A 19,219-nucleotide genomic window follows, 5' to 3' on the forward strand; every position below is an offset into this window, starting at 1 on the left:
GAAGAAGAGCTATAGCTCAAAAGATAGAGCATCATCCTTGAGCAAAAGACTAAGGGAATGCCAGGCACTGGATGCTCACATTTGTAATTCTAGTAACTTAGGATCTGAGGATCATGGTTCAAACAGTTCAGACAGGAAAGTCTGTGAAACTCATCCCTGATTAATTACCAGGCAGTGGGAAGTGGAGCTAGTGTTCAAGTGGTAGCGTACATATAAAGCCAAAACCAAATTTCCCTTCTAGTTACTCTCTGGAATTCAGGAACATCACAAAGTAAATTGCTTTTTGTTCTGTGTTTGTTTATGTTTCTTTTTAAAAAAAAAATTTTCTTGTCAAACTGATATACAGAGCGGTTACAGTTTCATACATTAGGCACTGGATAAATTTCTTGTACTGTTTTTTACCTCCTACCTCATTCCCCCCTCCTCCCTCCCACTTTCCCTTTCCCCCCATGAGTTGTTCAGTAGCTTTACACTAAACAGTTTTGCAAGTATTGCTTTTGTAATCATTTGTTTTTTTTTTTTACCCTGTGTCTCTCGATTTTGGTATTCCCTTTCAGTTTCCTAGTTCTAATACCAGTATACATGGTTTCCAATGTACTCAGATAAGATACAGAGATAGGTCAGCTACAACCACAGGAAGAGGATACAAGAGGATCGTTAATAATAGAAGCTACGGTTTCACATCGCATGTTGAAAGTAATTACAACAGTGATATAACACTCGTTTCCATAACATGGAGTTCATGTCACTTAGCATCATCTTTTGTGTTCATAAGGGTATAGCTATTGGGCTCTTGTGATCCTCTGCTGTGACTAGCCTAAACTGCTGGGCTTCGCTCTACCCCCCCATCCATGTGGGGGGTGGGGGTCCTGGGCTTGTCTGCCTCTTCTGTGGGTGGTCCTTTCTCGCTCTCTCACATCCCCTGGCCAGTAGGGATTAATCGCGGAAGCATGGACCCCAAGTAGCCTCAGTTCGCGTGTGGATGCGAGAACCCTGTCCCTTCCCCATCTCAAGGAAGAAACGGACATGTGGGAGTCCCGGAGAAAGCCTCAGGGCGTTTTGGTTTATTCAAAGGAGGAGCCAACGATTTATACCCCCAAAGGCTGGCACAGGAGAGGGGCTACTGGTTGGCTAAAAGGCCTGTCCCTCAGGTGATGTCCCTCAGGTGATGAACATTGTTGTGCTGGTGGCTTTAGTGTGTCTTGTTCGTGGTCTTTTGGGTAGATGCCCAAAAGTGGGGCTGCTGTTTAGTCTCCTGAGGAATCTCCATACTGCTTTCCAGAGTGGCTGAACCAGTTTACATTCCCACCAACAATAAACTAGGGTTTCTCGTTGAAAGAATCAACAAAACAAAGAGTTGGTTCTTGAAAAAATTAACAAGATAGACAGACCCCTAGCAAACCTGACCAAAAAACGAAAGCAGCCATCCCAGATAAACAAGATCAGAGATGAAACAGGTAATATCAACACAGAAACAACCAAAATTCAGAACACAGTAAGGGACTATTTTGCAAACCTTTATGCCAACAAATTCGAAAACCTGGAAGAAATGGATGATTTCCTAGAAAAAAAAATTGCTTCTTTTTTTTTTTTTTAAGAACTCTTCCAACTTTAAGGCCTGCACACTACAACATCATCATCAGAATCCTCATACATTGTCAATGTCTTTGTTGAACTGCTGCTGGCAGATCTAATGATTTAAAGTATTATATTCTTTAAGTCCCTTTATTTACCTGATTTTTCCAGACATGATTCAATTCTAATTTTAATTTGTTTAAAAATAAAATATACCAATGTTAAAACCCAGAAGCTGGGTACATGCATCCATAGGGAAAAATATTTCTTGGTGAAAAGACTGTGTTTGCTGGCTGCTGGTGAATAATGTCCTTAATACCAGCTACCGATGAGACTGAGCTATCAGTACCAAGGTGCAAAGCTAATGGCTGGAGTCCATGGAATTCACCTCCAGTTAATCAACAAAAAAAGCTTAGAAGGAGTTATGGTTCTAGTACAAGAGTTCCAGGTAGAGTTCCAGGCTTGAATAGAAAAACTATATCCAGGTTCTGAGCTCAAGCTCCAGTGGGCATGCACACACACACACACACACACACACACACACACACACACACACACACACAGAGTACATTTAAGATAACATTTTATGGAAATGAAATACCTTTTTACAAATAACATACTAACAAAAATGTTTTTGTATACAACAAAATTTTAAAAGTCAGCAAAGACTCATTCATATAAAAAGTAGCATGATTTTGTATAAACCCATCATGTTCAAGTGTTTTGAAGCTACTTATTTGTAATTTGTTATACACACATATACTACACAGTTATACATATTGTTATATGTTATGCATAGTTATACATATGTATTATATGCATAGTTATACATATGTAACTATAAACATATTTATTCATAATTTTTCTATTGATTATAGCTTATCAAAAAGCTTTTCTTTGGGGCTGGGAATATGGCCTAGTGGTAAGAGCGCTTGCCTCCTACACATGCAGCTCTCGGTTTGATTCCCCAGCACCACATATATGGAAAACGGCCAGCAGGGGCGCTGTGGCTTAGGTGGCAGAGTGCTAGCCTTGAGCGGGAAGAAGCCAGGGACAGTGCTCAGGCCCTGAGTCCAAGCCCCAGGACTGGCCAAAAAAAAAAAAAAAAGCTTTTCTTTGACTTTACTTTTGAAAATGCTGTTTACTACTCTGTGAAATTTAAAATAATGCCATTGTCATTTATTGTGAATTAGCAGGTATGATTTTCCTTCTGTTCCTCCCCTTTTAATAGTAATATAATTTCTGTTGTTTTACAATTTTTCCATCTTTCTGCGTACCAGTGGCTCACTTCTGTAATCCTAGCTACTCAGGAAGCTGGGAACTGAGGATCACAACCCAAAGCTAGCCTGAGCAGGAAATTCTGTGAGACTATTTATCTCCAATAAATTACAAAAATCTCAAAAGTGGAATTGTGGTCTCAAGTGGTAGAGCAATAGCACTGAGAAAAAGAGGGTCAAGGACAATGCTCAGGCCCTGAGTTCAAGCCCTGAGACCAGCACACACACACACACACACACACACACACACACACACACACAAATACACACACACACTTCAGTGTGTAGTAATTTGTTATAATAGCAGGAATGTGTTTCAAATACTTTTATATCAAGGGTAGGATGCTATTGCTATAACTAATATCTGAAAGTGTGAAAACAGGTTTGAAACTGTATAATGGGTTGAGACTAGTAACTGGAAAGTGAATTTTTAAAAAAAATATACTGACTGCAATTGGAAATTTAAGGTGATTCTGGTGAGTGTTAGTAAGTAAAACTATACGGAAAACCTTAATCTTGGAGATTACTGGAATAGGCATGATGAGAACACAACTAGAATTATGATCAGTAATGGTTACTCTGATGTAATCTGTGGCAGAAAGTATGAAAAGTATTGAAAACTAGAAGAAGACCATACTTGTTATTTGATGGCAAAAAATACTTAGTTGAATTGTGACCATATGACAGTAACTTCTTCCATAAAGCAAAAGTACACAGTACTGAACTATGGTATTTGCTGCCAAAAAAAAAAAAATCTCTAAGCAAAGAGTTCAGGAGGCAACATGGTTTCTCTTGACTGCTAATCATCAAAAGTGTAACGTTGAAAATCATTAAATGACAGAATATATAAACAAAGTGAAGCAGAATATATAAGATTTGGCATATTTTAACCAGGTGAAGTTGAACAGAAAAAGTAAAAGAACACAAGATTGTTCAGGGACATAATACCAAAGTAATGACCAGATGATTATTTGATGGATTTAGTTTGGATATTTGGAAGTCACACCTTATTTATCAGAACAGTAGACTAAATTTAAAGGACTTATAAGAAAGATAAAATAAAAAAGGAGTTACAAGGACTTAAAGGCTACCATCCCCATCATAGGCCTAGATCTAGGGAGTTCAGAGCACAGTGATTTCAAAGGATAGACCCATCCACCCAGTCTTGGATGTTCCTTTAGATTGGACGAATGAAAGACATTTCAATACATTTTTCCCATTATGCAGGCAAAGGAACCACTGCATCTGTGGGGGAATGGCTACATTAATCTATATTTCAAAAGATGACTTCCATTGTCTTGGGGACACAAAGGACTTCTACAAGGGCAATGGACAAGGTTATCAAAGAAAGCAATGGCTAGTGGTGCACTAGGGTTCAGGGCCACAACTGACAATTCCCTATAGGGCAGTTAGTTGTTAACAGAAGTGTAAGAGAAGAGTTAATGCAGTGAATTCCCACTAGAGCAACGTTTAGTGATATCATCTTGTCAAAGCTCCGAGAAAGATCCGAGTCTGTAGAGTCTCCCATGTATAAAATTAGCCTAGGATTGCTGCAGGCAGCTTATTATAAACTCTGAAAATAAAATTCCCACTTAGGGACAATGCTGATAAAGGACTTGCTGGTCCAAATGCTACCCAAGTAGGTCTGAAGTTGAAGTTTATTCTCAATCATCAAGATGTGATGCTGTTTACTATGTGGGATTTGGACTTTCCTCATCTCTGTTTCTGTTTAGGAAGGTGGATGTTGATCTTATGCCTGTCAGCATTGTATATAGTAGTACATAACTAGTTTGATTTCATAGATGCACAAATGATGAGAAATATTCCCCAAAGAGTCAACACTTAAGCCTCAATAATACAAAACGGAGATGATACATGAGAGAGATTCTGGATTGAAAATTCAAGATAAAATCTGAACAAGAAAAATCAATTGGGCTATTGAGATTAAGAAAATGAAATCTGACTGTGAAAAGGATGTGCATTTCAGAATTCTAAAAGCAAAACTGTGTATCTTGTTTAAATTATCATTGGCATATATTAATTCTACAAAGGGGTATTATTGTGCTACCTCCTTTTATACAAATAGTATATGTTAATAAATTCATCCCCTTTATTATTATTTCTAATTTCTCTTCTACTTTTAAAATAATTTAATGGTTTTATTATGGTGTAGTAATTTGAGGATGTTCACCCTATCATCAGTCTCTCCGTTTTCCCTTCCCTTTTGTGTATTAAACAATTTTCTGATAATTAAAATAATTATTAAATGTATTTAATTATCTTTAATCTATTGTGCAAAGTATTTAAATGTCTTATATTTTGCGAATACATCAGCATTTGTTCCCAGATCTACTATCTGAAAATTTTACCATAGTTTTGTATATTCCTTTTGGTGGACATTTGTTACTTTACATCACCTAATAAAATTCTCCACCATCCCAAACTCTCTTTTCTCCAGTTCTTTCATATAGTGTTTTTATTAATTCCTTATAAATTCATATTCTCAAAATATTTGTATACTATTAGTGTTAATAAAAGTAATTTGAAGGCTTGCTTTTGGTTTTGATTATTGACTTTGACTTCAGACTACTGTTATCCAGATTGCTCTGTTTATGACAGCTAGTGAGGAAATTTAAAAATAAATGATTTTAGCATCAGTTTTCTCATTATAGACAGGTTGAAAACATTCATATTTTTTACTTTTAACTTTCTATATTGAATTGACATGATTCAAGAGAGCAGTAATAAAAGAAACCTATACTTTGATATTCTCATTTACATAAGAACAATATGCAATAGTCTGGAATCAAAGTCCTTTGAAACAGAAACAATCTGGGTATGGTGGAACAAGCCTTTATACAAGGTTCATTGGGGTGTATAATTTGACCAAGTCTGGCCTGGACAAATACATGAGGCCTTATTTTTAAAATAGATTGAGTAATCAAGTGTGCTTGGTAAACATAAGGTCTTAATTTCAAACCCAAGTATTGCCAAAGAAAATATTCTTTCTTGCTGGGCATGAGTAGGCTCAGGCCTGCAATCCCACCTACTGAGGAGGCTAAGATCTGTAGATAGTGCTTCAAAACCAGTTTGAGCAGGAAAGCCTGTGAAATCCTTATTGCCATTTCAACACAAGCAGAAAAAATAGCCAGAAGAGGAGCTGCAAATTAAATGGGTAGAGTGTTCAGGACCTGAGTTCAAAAGTAAGGACCTACACATGCACACACACACACACACACACACACACACACACACACACACACACACACACCACTTTCCCCTAATTATGTGGGTGAAAGTTTTATTTCAAATTAATGATGATATGATCAATTTAATGTAAAATTAAAATAAATATTAAAGCATTTGTACTACTCTTTGTTAGTACATTTATATTTTACAAAGTGAGGGTGTTCATTTTACTATTTCCATACATGAACACGAACTAATTTAATACTATTTGCCACATTGCTATTCTTTCTTTCCCTTCTATCTTCACCCTCACCCTTTGTAAATATATTTTTGCAGTTTTAAATTGGATTTTATCATGTGTACATGCATGAATATAGTATAATTTAATTCAACTCATTCCTCCTCATTGTTTCTCTCTAGCAGATGCCACTGGTTCTCTTCCAAAGTAGACGTTAATTTCTAATTGCCTACATCATTTTATCTCTATATTTCCATTCTACATATAAGAGATAACCTAATTTATTTCAGTAAGTCTGGCTTATTTTTTTTAATATAATGATCACTAAATTTACATATCTATATATAGGATATATAAAAATAAATATATGCTTATATTTATTTATAGATGACATATATAAATTACGTCCCCACATATAGGGCATATAAAAATATATGCCCAGTTTGGCACTGATGGATCATGCCTGTAATGTTAGCTATTTAGGAAGCTAAAATCTGAGGAATGCCATTGTAACCAGTCCAGGCAAAAATATCCGTGGGATTCTTCAGTAAGTACTCAGAAAAATCTGGAAGTGATAGTGTGGTTCAAGTGCTATGGAGGTAGCCATGAGCACAAAGATGCTCAGGAACAGCTTCCATGCAATAAATACAAGTAAGTTCAAGCTCCAGAACTGGCAAACATTATATATATGAACTCCAAGTTATGGAAATAAGTGATTTATATTGTTGTTATTTTCAACATACTATGTGAAATTATGCCTTTTTCTTTAGTTTTTCTTCCATATGGTTTAATCTCTGTTGTTACTGTATTTGATTTTGGTACGCTGGGTATTGTATATACATCTATCTGAATTAGGGAGAGGAAAGGAAGGGGAATATCAAAAGGGTCAGACAAAGGGTAAAAGGCAAACCAAAGCAACATGAATACTTACAAGACAATATGTGTAAACTAACTGTACAACTCAGGGGGAGTGGGATTTGCGGAAGAAGGAAGGTGGGAGAAAAATGAGGGAGGAGATAACAAGTTTGACAAGAAAAGTACTCACTACCTTACACATGTAAACATAAACCTTTGGTATATCACCTTGACAATAAAAATAAAATGAAATAGATAATAGGGAAGAGGTGCCGAAAGAGAAATAAAAACTGCCTCAATCTCCTAATTGTCTCTGTGAGGCTTTTACTGTCAATAATTAACTTTTAAAATCGTCTTAAGAATATCACATTTCTGAGTAAGTTCCATATGAATTTTGTGGATACACCCATATACTGTAATAGATATAATGCAATATATGTATGCATATACATAGTATGTTGCCACATTTACTATTTGTTTAATGTAAATATGTTTTCTATATTAAAAATGTGTAATGTAAATTTCATGGGGTAAGACATTTTCTTATGAGACAATGAGAAGCAAACATTCTGGTGGATTTTTCTACAAATATGATATAATATTCAAAGGTGAGTTCTATTTACTACACACACACACGCTCTCTCTCTCTCTCTCTCTCTCTCTCTCACACACACACACACACACACACACACACACACACACACACACACACACACATCCATTCCTAAGAAGAAAATATCATTTACCTTTATATTTTTTGGGAGGATAAGTCCCATTTCTTTTCCTTCCTTCCTTCCTTCCTTCTTTCTTTCTTTCTTTTTTCTTTCTTTCTTTCTTTCTTTCTTTCTTTCTTTCTTTCTTTCTTTCTTTCTTTCTTTCTTTTTTGTCAGTCATTGGCTTGAACTCTGGGTCTGGGTGCTTTCCCTGTGCTCTTCAGCTCAAGACTAGTTCTTTCTCCTTCACACACAGTGGCCACAGTGCCACTTCCAATTTTCTGGTAGATAATTGGAGATGAGAGTCTCACAGACTTCCAGCCCCAGTTAGCTTTGGACCCAGATCCTAAGATCTAAGCCTCCTGAGTAACCAGGATTGAAGTTTGGAGCTACAAATGCCTTCCTGATAAGTCCCATTTTTGATGTATTAGTCCCACATTAGTATTTAGAAAATTTGTATCTGTTTATATGTTTAATAGTTTCCATAACATATAAAATGTTTATTTTAACCACAGAAATATCTTTAAACCTTTTTTCCTGCTATCCAAAGCAACAAATCCACAATGTTTCAGTAATACTAACAAACTACCCAATAAATATGGAAAAATTGAGAATAATATGTAGCTCTTCAATAGTAAAATCAGAATGAGAAGTACCTGATTGTATATGTACTATATTATATCCCTTAGCACAGTTTGTTTCCGAAATAATAGAAAAATGAAAGTATTCTAACCCTGTTCTTAGAAAGACAAAGATAATTTTAAGTAAGTTCTTTGAAAGATATAATCAAATATGTTAACATTAAATAAAAAGATCGATTTCTCCATTTTTCTTCTTTTTTTTCTTTATCTTCTTTGTCAAAGTGAAGTACAGAGTGGTTACAATTTCATATATAAGGCCAGTACATTTCTTATCTAACCTCCTCCCTCATTTTTCCCTCATCTACCCCCTCCCCACTTACATCCTGCCATGAGTTGTACAGTTGGTCTACACCAATTCATTTTGTAAGTGTGTCTATTGCAATGGTTTGCCTTTTTATCCTTTGTCTCTCTCAATTTTAGTTATAGCAGGAGATCACAATAGCTCAATAGCTGTGCCTGTATGAACACATAGGATAATGCTAAGCAAAATAAACTCCAAGTTATGGAAACTAGTGGCATATCATTGTTGTAGTTATTTTCAACATACCATGTGAAACTTCTCCTTCTTTTTCTCTTGTATTCCCTTCCTGTGGTTTTACTCCTACTATTACTGTAACCAATTTTAGTACCCCGGATACTGTATATATGTGTATTGGAACTAGGGTTGGGAAAGGGAATACCAAAAATCGAGAGACAGGGGATAAAAAGACAAACCATTTTTACATTTTTGATAAAACATGTGCAGTACATTTCCACATTTAAGACATAGAGCTTAATATTATAGAATATTAACATCCAAGAAAATAAAGGCTTCTTGAAACTTTACCACACAGGAATGCTTATCCCTTGAATTAAAAAAAAATAATAATAATAAACGAGACTGAACACATTATCAACATGTCCTAATTTACAGAGACAAATAGATTTCTATGACAGAAGTCAGAATTTCTTATTGTATTTTGGGAGCTTAAAAATACATTGAAGATATTATTAGTTCAGGTCATTACAGGGTATCACATAATAGAAAACAAAGCGCTAGTATTTAAAACATGTAATCTAATGAAAAGTAGAAACATAATTATTGTTTTTTCTTCTTTTGTAGGCCATAATCCATTCATTAGTATTTTCTATCATATTCCTATTATAATAAATATATATTTTAACTCAATACTATACAAAATTATTGTGACAATTAAGAGTATGACATATAATGATATTTTTATGTGATAACCTGTAGAGACATGAAGTTCACAGCCATGAAATGTGATTAGTGACCAAGATAAATTCTAATTTAAATCAAGATAATTGAATTTACATATTTATATATAGCTATTGGCTACCATATTGGAAAGAAATTTAACTAAAATACCTTTTCTCAATATCTATGAAATTTTATAAGTCAAAAACTCTACCTCCAATATTTTCTTAAATATATACAAATATGTATGTATGTATATGTATGTATTGTATGTATATATGTATATACATACATACATACATTTTTTTGGACACAGGTATCAAAGTGTTTAGAGCCATTTAGGGAAAAGGATTGTATACTCACATTCAAATCCCTCTAAATATTTGTTAATGTAAAAAGGCTCATCATTTATAAACTTGTTTCAGCTTTGCTAATATGTATTAATGCAAAGTAGATAAACCACATGAGATCATCCTAAGTGAAATGAACTACAAGATTTGTAAATAAGTGGTTTATCTTTGATGTTGCTATTTCCAATGTACCTTATTAAATTATGTCTTTTTCTTTTGACTTTCTTTCCCATGCTTTTACCCCTGTTGTCACTGTAACTGACTTTGGTACATTGGGTATTGTATACATATCAGAACTAGGGGAGGAGAACACTAAAATGGAGAGATGAAGGGTAAAAGGCCACCCAATGCAACAGCAATACTTACAAGACAATATGCTGTAAAGCAACTGTACATCTCAAGGGAGGGTTAGGAGGGAACCGGGTATGGGGGGAGGTGGGAGATAAACAAAGGAGGGGGTAAAAATTTGACAAGAAATGTATTCACTGCTTTATTTAACTGTAACCTCTCTTCTGTACATTACTTTGACACTAAAATAAATTTAAAAAATGAAAATAGAAAAGGAAAAAGTATCATGTGAATTCTAAAAAAAGATAAACCACATTTACAATAAGATGAGCAGTATAGGGTGTTTATAAAAGTACAAATGACATATCATTTGACAGTTAGGTTAATATAAGGTCATAAATATATAATATGTATCTTGTGATATTTTCTTTTCAGTCAATTTATAACAATTCACTGACACATAAAATAGAGGGTTTGCTAAAAATAAAAATAGTGACCACATTCAGTACAATTAGGCATGTGGAGAGACAATAAAATAGGAAAGCAATTAGTTGCTCATTGCTGCAGGCAAGGGAATTAATGATGATGGCATTGTGACAATATAAATAGCAAGCAAGAGAGTTATGAAGATATTTTATACTCACATACATTAATTTTTATTGAATTAATTCTTAAAAAAAGGAATGAAAACAACAAAAATCAAATCTAGGTTTAAGATTGCAACTAGGAATTATCATGGTATATTTGGTATACTTGGACAATTGTGTTCCTATTCTAATCTTGCAGCAGAAAAATCATCCAACTTCAAGCATTAAAACTTTCCTCAATTTTTTAAATCTTTTTCATAAAAGACAAATTTTATCTTCATCATAAGTTTCTATTCATGGAGCTTAAAATATCACAGGTGGTATAACAATTTTATATTTAAAAGCACAATACAATCACTGTAAAAATTTTAATTACACATTTGGACTTGTTAAAATCTAAATGTCAATATCACAATTAATATTCACTGAAAATAATGCAAGATAAAACTCATGAGAAGGATTAGAATTGGATATGTAGCTTCATGACTAATGAAATGCAATAATTGAAATTTTATGAATGGTTTATATCACCCTGATTGGAAAGATTAGCCAAGTGAAGTCCTATTTGAAGGATTTTCAGGGATAAATTTATTTAGGAGACTAATTAAGGAAGAGTTAAAATTAGATGTAGAATATTAAACATAATAGTGTACTGTCACAGAAGATATTTTCAGTAAGTTGAATAATATCAATACAAATTATGGCCATTCATATTTAAGATATTCTACCTGTCCTCTTAGTCAAAATCCTCACTAATAATAATATAATCAGAATTCAAAGTTTTATGGAGGAATATTATATCTAATCATGAAATAAACATATTAATATTTTAACATCTATTCAGGTAAGTAGTTAAAAATATACACACCTTGTGGGAGGAAGAAGAGTGATAGGACCATTCTTTGTCTCCATTTGTCTTAGGAAATGGAGTATTTGTGTATTCTTTTGTAGACAGAAATGAAAAAGTAACAAAAATTGGACATGAAAAAGGGAGCAGGTGTGAGTGACTCAAGATTCCAGAAAATATAAAATTAAACATAAAACAGTGGAAATGTTTATATTAGAAAATTACTCTTGCTCAGTGATAAAAGGGAAGATGAAAGTAGTTAAAGGATTCTAAAAAATGTATAGGAAATTTGGAAGATTTTTGGAAATTACTCAATAATTCTACTCTATCTTCACTCTTGAAACAGATGAAAAGCTAAAACTTCCTTCATATGCAAAGCCTTTAAAGAGTACAGCCAGCACATTTAATGACACAATGCCCAATCCTGTGGCAAAGAAAGCTTGCTCATCCTTAAAAACAAGAAGTTCAATTAATTCATATAATGATTAATTTCTCTCCACCCACTAACAGAGCAGAGCCATAGCTACTTGGCATCTGATACAGCATGTAAATACCATCTACAGAGAATAACGATCTGTTGAGATAACTGACACATCCTCAAGTATGTCACATAATCAGTCATTGAGCAGCAATGATGAGACACAATTTAAATGAAGAGTAAACCAGTTGCTACCAATCCTAAATTTTGGTCTAGATGAAAAATAATAGGAAGTTTAGTTCACACACAAAAAGTTTGCTAAAGATATTCAATCAAGGAGAACTTCTGGGAAGATGGAGGAGGAGCAGCAGAGCCCTAGCAGAGCTTCCTCCAACATCACAGTTTTCCCACCCCAGAGAAACTTTTACTCCTAGACAGACAGCCAAAGTAAGGTATAACAGTACAGGGATTTTGGCCAGGAAGGAAAAATCGACTTTGCTGGTCTGAAAACATAGATTTGAGCTCCAGGCGGCATCCCGCTGCCATGCCAGTGCTGGCGCCAGCACAGTGCCCCTCACTCGGCCCAGCTAAAGCACCAAGCAGCGACAAGGGAGAAATCCTCCAGATGGCAGTGAACACAAGCAGATCGCAGGCTGAGCACAGACGGGCTGAGGTCGCAGAGAATGCGTGAGTACCCCACGAAAGACTTTTTCACTCGCGCCCATAGAGCAGCTTCTGGGAGGTAGCCTGTCCCCCACAAGCAGAGCAAAGCGCCATCTGTGACACTGGAATAGGGACAGACCAGACTGGAACTAAAGCAGGCCTGGGGAAAGCAAGGACAAAGTGGCCGTCTTTGAGAAGGGCAAGAGGGACCTACCAGTGAGAGCCAGCTTCGCCCAGGAGAACGACCCCTGCCCAGGTGGGGGGCTCGTCCTGGGCCGTGGCTCAGCTAGAGGTGTCCTGCCCTGCCCGCCAAAATTCCTAAATTAAAAGTGATAGCAGAGAGCAGCTACCAGCGGCACAGAACAACCAGAAGGGAGAACAAACAGTTCCCGAGACAGATAAATGGTCCTGTCACAGAGGAAACCCAATTCCCAGCCCGAAACGGAGCTGAATTCCATAGCCAGCTCTGCCCTGGAGGCCGCCCTGCCCAGGAGGGAGGAACCTACCCCAAGCAAGCGACACTCAGCCAGGTAAACCAGGCCAGAGGTGCCCCGCCCTTCTGAGTACACAGCCTATTCAAAGCCAGGCGTTAAAGGCAGCAGCCCCACAGCAGCCTGGAGGAGCCACGGTTCCCAAAACTGTTCACGCCCCAATCTACAGTGGACACCCAAGGCCTACCTGCAAGCTGTGTGAACCACAGACCCCAGGATCTCACTAAAAGGGGAGGATGGTCAGAGCAGATCCACTCCCTGTGAACTGAAAGCAAGTCAAACCAGCCAAGCGGCAAAATAGACTGTAGAACATCGCAGGGAAACCAGAGACTGTAGAAAGCCCACTCAAACAAGGAAGACACTATTTTTTTCTCAAACATTTTTTAAGCTCTTTTTTATTTTTTTTTTTAATTTTTTCATTTCAGAAATGTCATTGGTTTTTTTGTGGTCAATTTTTACCTGTTTGTTTTATCAAGTTTTTTTTTTTTTGGTAGTTTGTTTTTCTGGTTTTTTCCTTTTAATTTTTTAAAAATAATTTTTCTCTAATTTGTGCATCTGTCTTCAAGTATATTTTCTTTATTTCTCTCTTTGCATTCTCTTCCTTTAAAAATTACTTTCCTATGAATAACACATCCACGCTTTACTGCTAACTCTCCATTGTCTATCATTTTAACCTTGTTCTTTATACTGATTCTACTCTTCTCCACATTTCCATGTCTCTGAAACTAAACCAAAATCATCACCCCCTCCCACCATATATTTTACTCTATTCTCTTTATTACCTCTAACTGACCCTCCTGACTTACTGAACAGACCGCCAGATTCCATTGACCCCTGGTTATTGGATAGAAGGTATCCCTGCTTAATCCAAGTGAATTAAAGGGGTTCATAGAGAGAGTCCAAAAAGAACTTAATATAAGAACAAGAATTGCTCATAGGGTTGTAACAGTAAATAAGTAACTACTGAATACAGGGCTCAGGATTGGTTGTTATATTGAAATTGTATTCTTTAGGAACACAAAATCTAATTTTATATACAGGCATACAAGGTATCTGTATATAATTATGAACTTCTAAGATTTACACAACAGTGCTTGGTAAGGTCTGCTTTGGGTCTTAATCGGTGCTCACAGGTGCTTGTAGATTGGCATTCCCAATCCAAATGGGCAGAAGAAACACAAGAAAGATGGCAAACAATGGAGTCTTATCTCCCACTACAAACAAGCAGGAAACAGGGCAGTCAATCAAAGACACAAAAGAGAACCCTCAAAATAATCTACAAAGTCTACTGATAAACATGATAAATGAAAAGCTTGAATCAATACAGCAATCATTCCATAAAGTAATAGAAGATTTCATGGGCTCGACAAAGAGAAAGATAAGTGAAATTCAAGAGTCAAATGAAAAGATAACTATCCAGCTAAAAGATTTGAGAGACACCATTCAAAACCAAATTAATGAAGTTATTGAAGTAAAGAAGTCCATGAAGGACCTAAGAGATGACATGGAAATCATCAGGAAAAAACAGTCAGAAGGAAAAGAGATTCAAAATCAAGTAGCTAGCCTACAGTCCCGAATAACTGAAGCAGAGGATCAAATTTCAGGAGCTGAAGATTCCCGAGAATCTGTTGAGAAAGATCAAAAATCAATACAAAACCAATCCAATCAACAAAACAGACACTCCACCAACTCCAAGACACAATCAGGAACACCGATTTATGGCTAATAGGTATTGAGGAAAACCTGGAGAAAGAAGTCAATGGAATAGGCAACCTATTTAACAGAATAATAGCAGAAAACACCCCAAATATCCAAAAGGAAAGGCCTATACAGGTACAAGAAGCATTTAGAAACCCAAGCAGACCAGACCAGAACAGGACATCCCATCAACACATTGTGATCAAAACAGAATCAATAGAGTCCAAGGAAAGCTGTTAGGGAGAAGAAAACAATCACACATAGAGGAAAAGCAATCAGAATTACCCAGACTTCTTAGCAGGGACTATGAAAGCAAGGAGAGCCTGGAATGAGATATGCCAAACCCTAAATCAAAATAACTACCAACCAAGAACACTGTACCCAGCTAAACTCTAATTCATAGCCCAAGGTCAAATAAAAGTCTTGCACAGTAAGGAAAAACTGAAACAATATATCTCCACCAAACCAGCTTTACACAAAATCCACAAAGATGTACTATACAGGGAAAATCATCAAGATCCCAATACAGACAGAGAAATGAACCCTAAATAGTAAATCAGAATATCAGATCAAGAAATGAGAAGACACAGCTTTTATCAAGATAGTGATAATGAAAGGAACAAATGATCATCTCTCAATCCTAACTCTCAACATCAATGGACTTAATTCTCAAATCAAACGACATAGGCTCATATGTTGGATCAAAAACCAAGACCCATCTTTCTGCTGCCTCCAAGAGACACATCTATCCAACAAAAGCAAACATCTTCTAAAAGTGAAAGGCTGGAATCAAATCTACCAAGCAAATGACCCCCATAAGCAGGCCGCAGTTGCAAGTATCAGACAAAATTGACTTCAAAATAAAAAAGGTAAGAAGATACAAAGAAGGTTACTACATACTAATAAAGGGATCTCTCCTACAGGAAGATATAACCATCCTAAATATCTACACACCAAATACAGGAGCACCCAACTTCATCAAACAAACACTACTGACTCTAAAATCACTCATAGACCAAAACACATTGATAGTTGTGGACTTTAACACTCCACTGTCACCTCTGGACAAATCAACACTCCAAGAACTGAACAAAGAAACCACAGAACTAAACAGTTGCTTAGACCAACTAGACTTAACCGACATCTACAGAATATTCCACTCAACAACAACAGAATACACATTCTTCTCAGCAGCACATGGAACATTCTCCAAATTAGATCACATGTTATGGCACAAAGAAAATCTGTCCAAATTCAGAAGTATCAGAACCATTCCCTGCATTCTTTCAGACCACAATGGAATAAAATTACAACTCAACTCAAACAGCCACGACAGAAAATCCTACAATTCATGGAGAATAAACAACACACTGCTGAACCATCAGTGTGTCATTGAAAAAATTAAAACGGAAATTCAAATGTTCATGGAATTCAACTAACATGAGGACAGAAACTACCAGCTCCTTTGGGACACAGCAAAGGTAGTACTCACAGGAAAATTTATGTCTCTGAGTGCATACACCAAAAAACTGGAGAAACACCAACTCAGTAATTTAAGGAAGCACCTTAATTTTCTTGAAAGAGAACAACAAGCCAAATCTCAAGTGAATAGATGGAAGCAAATAATTAAAATCAAATCAGAATTAAATCAATTAGAGACAAAAATCCATTGAAAGAATCAACAAAACAAAGAGTTGGTTCTTTTAAAAAATCAACAAGATAGACAGACCCCTATCAAACCTGACCAAAAAACGAAGGCAGCACACTCAAATAAACAAGATCAGAGATAAAACAGGTAACATCACCACAGAAAAAATCAAAATTCAGAACACAATAAGGGACTATTTTGCAGACCTTTATGCCAAAAAATTTGATAACTTGGAAGAAATGGATGATTTCCTAGCAAAAATTGATATCCCCAAACTCAAAAGCATTCGATAAAATCCAGCACCCATTTATGCTAAAATGCCTGGAAAAACTGGGATTCCAGGGAACATTCCTGAATATAATCAAGGCAGTTCATCACAAATCAACAGCAAGCATAACTCTAAATGGTGAAAAAATAAAGCCATTCCCTTTAAAATCAGGAGCAAGACAAGGATATCCACTCTCTCCCCTTCTCTTCAACATTGTACTAGAATTCCTAGCCAGAGCAAGTAAGCAAGAATAAAATATACTGGGATCCAAATAGGAAAAGATGAAGTTAAACTTTCTCTCTTTGCAGATGACATGATCCTGTGCCTAAAAAGCCCCATAGACTCTACCACCAAGCTACTAGAGCTGATCCAAAACTTTGGCAAAGTTGCAGGATATAAAATAAACCCTCAAAAATCAATGGCATTTCTCTATGCCAACGACATGAAGACCAAGGCTGAAATCAGGAAAGCAACTCCTTTTGCAATAGCCTCAAAAAACATAAAACACCTAGGAATAACCTTAACCACATAAGTGAAAGACCTCTATGATGAGAACTTTAAAAACATAAAAAACGAAATTAAGGCAGAACTAAGGAAATGGAAAAACCTCTCATGCTCCTTGATTGGGAGGATTAATATAATCAAAATGGCAATATTGCCAAAGGCTATCTACAAATTCAATGCAATACCCTTTAATATCCCAACACCATTTTTTAATGAACTAAACGAAGCAATCCAGACATTCGGATGAAACAATAAAACACCCAGAATAGCAAAAACAATCCTAAGCAGAAAGAACAGTGCTGGAGGAATTACAATACCACACTTCTAGCAGTATTATAAAGCTATAGTAATAAAAACAGCTTGATATTGGCACCAGAACACGCCTGAAGACCAATGGAACAGAACTGAAGGCCCAGAAATGAACCCACAGAACTATGCCTACTTAATCTTTGAAAAGGAGCTAAAAAAGTAGTCTGGAAGAAAGATAGCCTCTTTAACAAACGGTGCTGGCAAAACTGGTTCAACACATGCAACAAACTAAAACTAGATCCTTATATATCACTCTGCACCAAAATCAATTCCAAATCAATCAAAGACCTCAAAATCAAAACAGACACCCTGGAAACACTAAAAGAAGGAGTAGGAGAAACACTTGGGCTCCTTGGCACAGGACAGAAGTTCCTTAACAAAGATCCAGAAAGGCTACAAATCAAAGAAAGGTTGGACAAATGGGACTGCATCAAACTGCAGAGCTTCTGCAGGGCAAAGACATAGCTTGCAAGATAAGCAGAAATCCCACAGGTTGGGAGAAGATCTTTACCGGCCTTACAACAGACAAAGGCCTCATATCTAAAATATATGCAGAACTCAGAAAATTACATTCCTCCAAAACAAAACCGCAAAGAACCAACACCCCCCTCAACAAGTGGGCTAAAGACTTACAAAGATATTTCTCTGATGAGGAAATGCGAATGGCCAAGAGACATATGAAAAATTGCTCTATGTGGTGCCAATGAATAGACCTCAGGGCTTCATGCATACAAGGTGAGCACTTTACCACTAGGGCATATTCCCATCCCTGTCTAGCTCATTTTTATGGGAAACTTCTTGGACTGGGAAAAAACAAACTATTGTAATACCTGCCCTAAGAGTTTTATTCTGGATGTCAGCATTATTTCTGCAGGCAGATCAGAGAAACAGGCCAAAGCATTGTACATCGACATATCCTTGTGTCCATTATGCCCCCCAACCCCCAGAACTCATGTCCCATCCAGAGACCCTCTCTCTCTCCTTCTAGGAGAATAAGCTTCAGTCATCTCCCAGTACTGGGGAGAGGCAGATGCCAGATGAGAGGATGGGGTAGGAGGCTATTTAATTTAATTTCTTTCCTTTTTCTTTTTTATTTTTTCTCTCTCTCTCTCTCTCTCTCTCTCTCTCTCTCTCTCTCTCTCTCTCTCTCTCTCTCAATCTCTCCTTCTCTCTCTCCGTTTTTTCTCTCTTTCTTTGCTGGTACCAAAATTTGAACTCAGGGCCTCCCAATCACTTAGTTTGCTTGGTAGGCTGACAAGCCAACACTTGGTCCTACCCCTAGCCTGCCTCTTTTATTGTTATTCTGGAGATGGGGTCTTCTGGATTGCCTAGGCTGGTTTGGAACCATGCTTCGGATCTCAGCCTCCTGAGTAACTAGATTGCAGGCATAGCCACCAGTGTCCCACCAACTGTCACTCAGAAGAAGCTTGACCAATGAGACTTCAGTCACACCTTTACCTCC

General features: G+C 36.4%; 1 long non-coding RNA gene across 1 annotated transcript; it reads right to left on the reverse strand.

The window, feature by feature from the left end:
* Window positions 1-1,591: 1,591 nt before the first annotated feature.
* Window positions 1,592-10,454, reverse strand: LOC125343263. The gene is made up of 3 exons (XR_007209298.1): window positions 10,324-10,454; window positions 7,102-7,121; window positions 1,592-1,602 (listed from the first exon to the last, which is right to left on the reverse strand). It is a non-coding gene; the product is annotated as an uncharacterized LOC125343263 (long non-coding RNA).
* Window positions 10,455-19,219: the final 8,765 nt, after the last annotated feature.

This window comes from Perognathus longimembris, chromosome 28, assembly GCF_023159225.1.
Source record: "Perognathus longimembris pacificus isolate PPM17 chromosome 28, ASM2315922v1, whole genome shotgun sequence".
NCBI classification, from domain to species: Eukaryota; Metazoa; Chordata; class Mammalia; order Rodentia; family Heteromyidae; genus Perognathus; species Perognathus longimembris.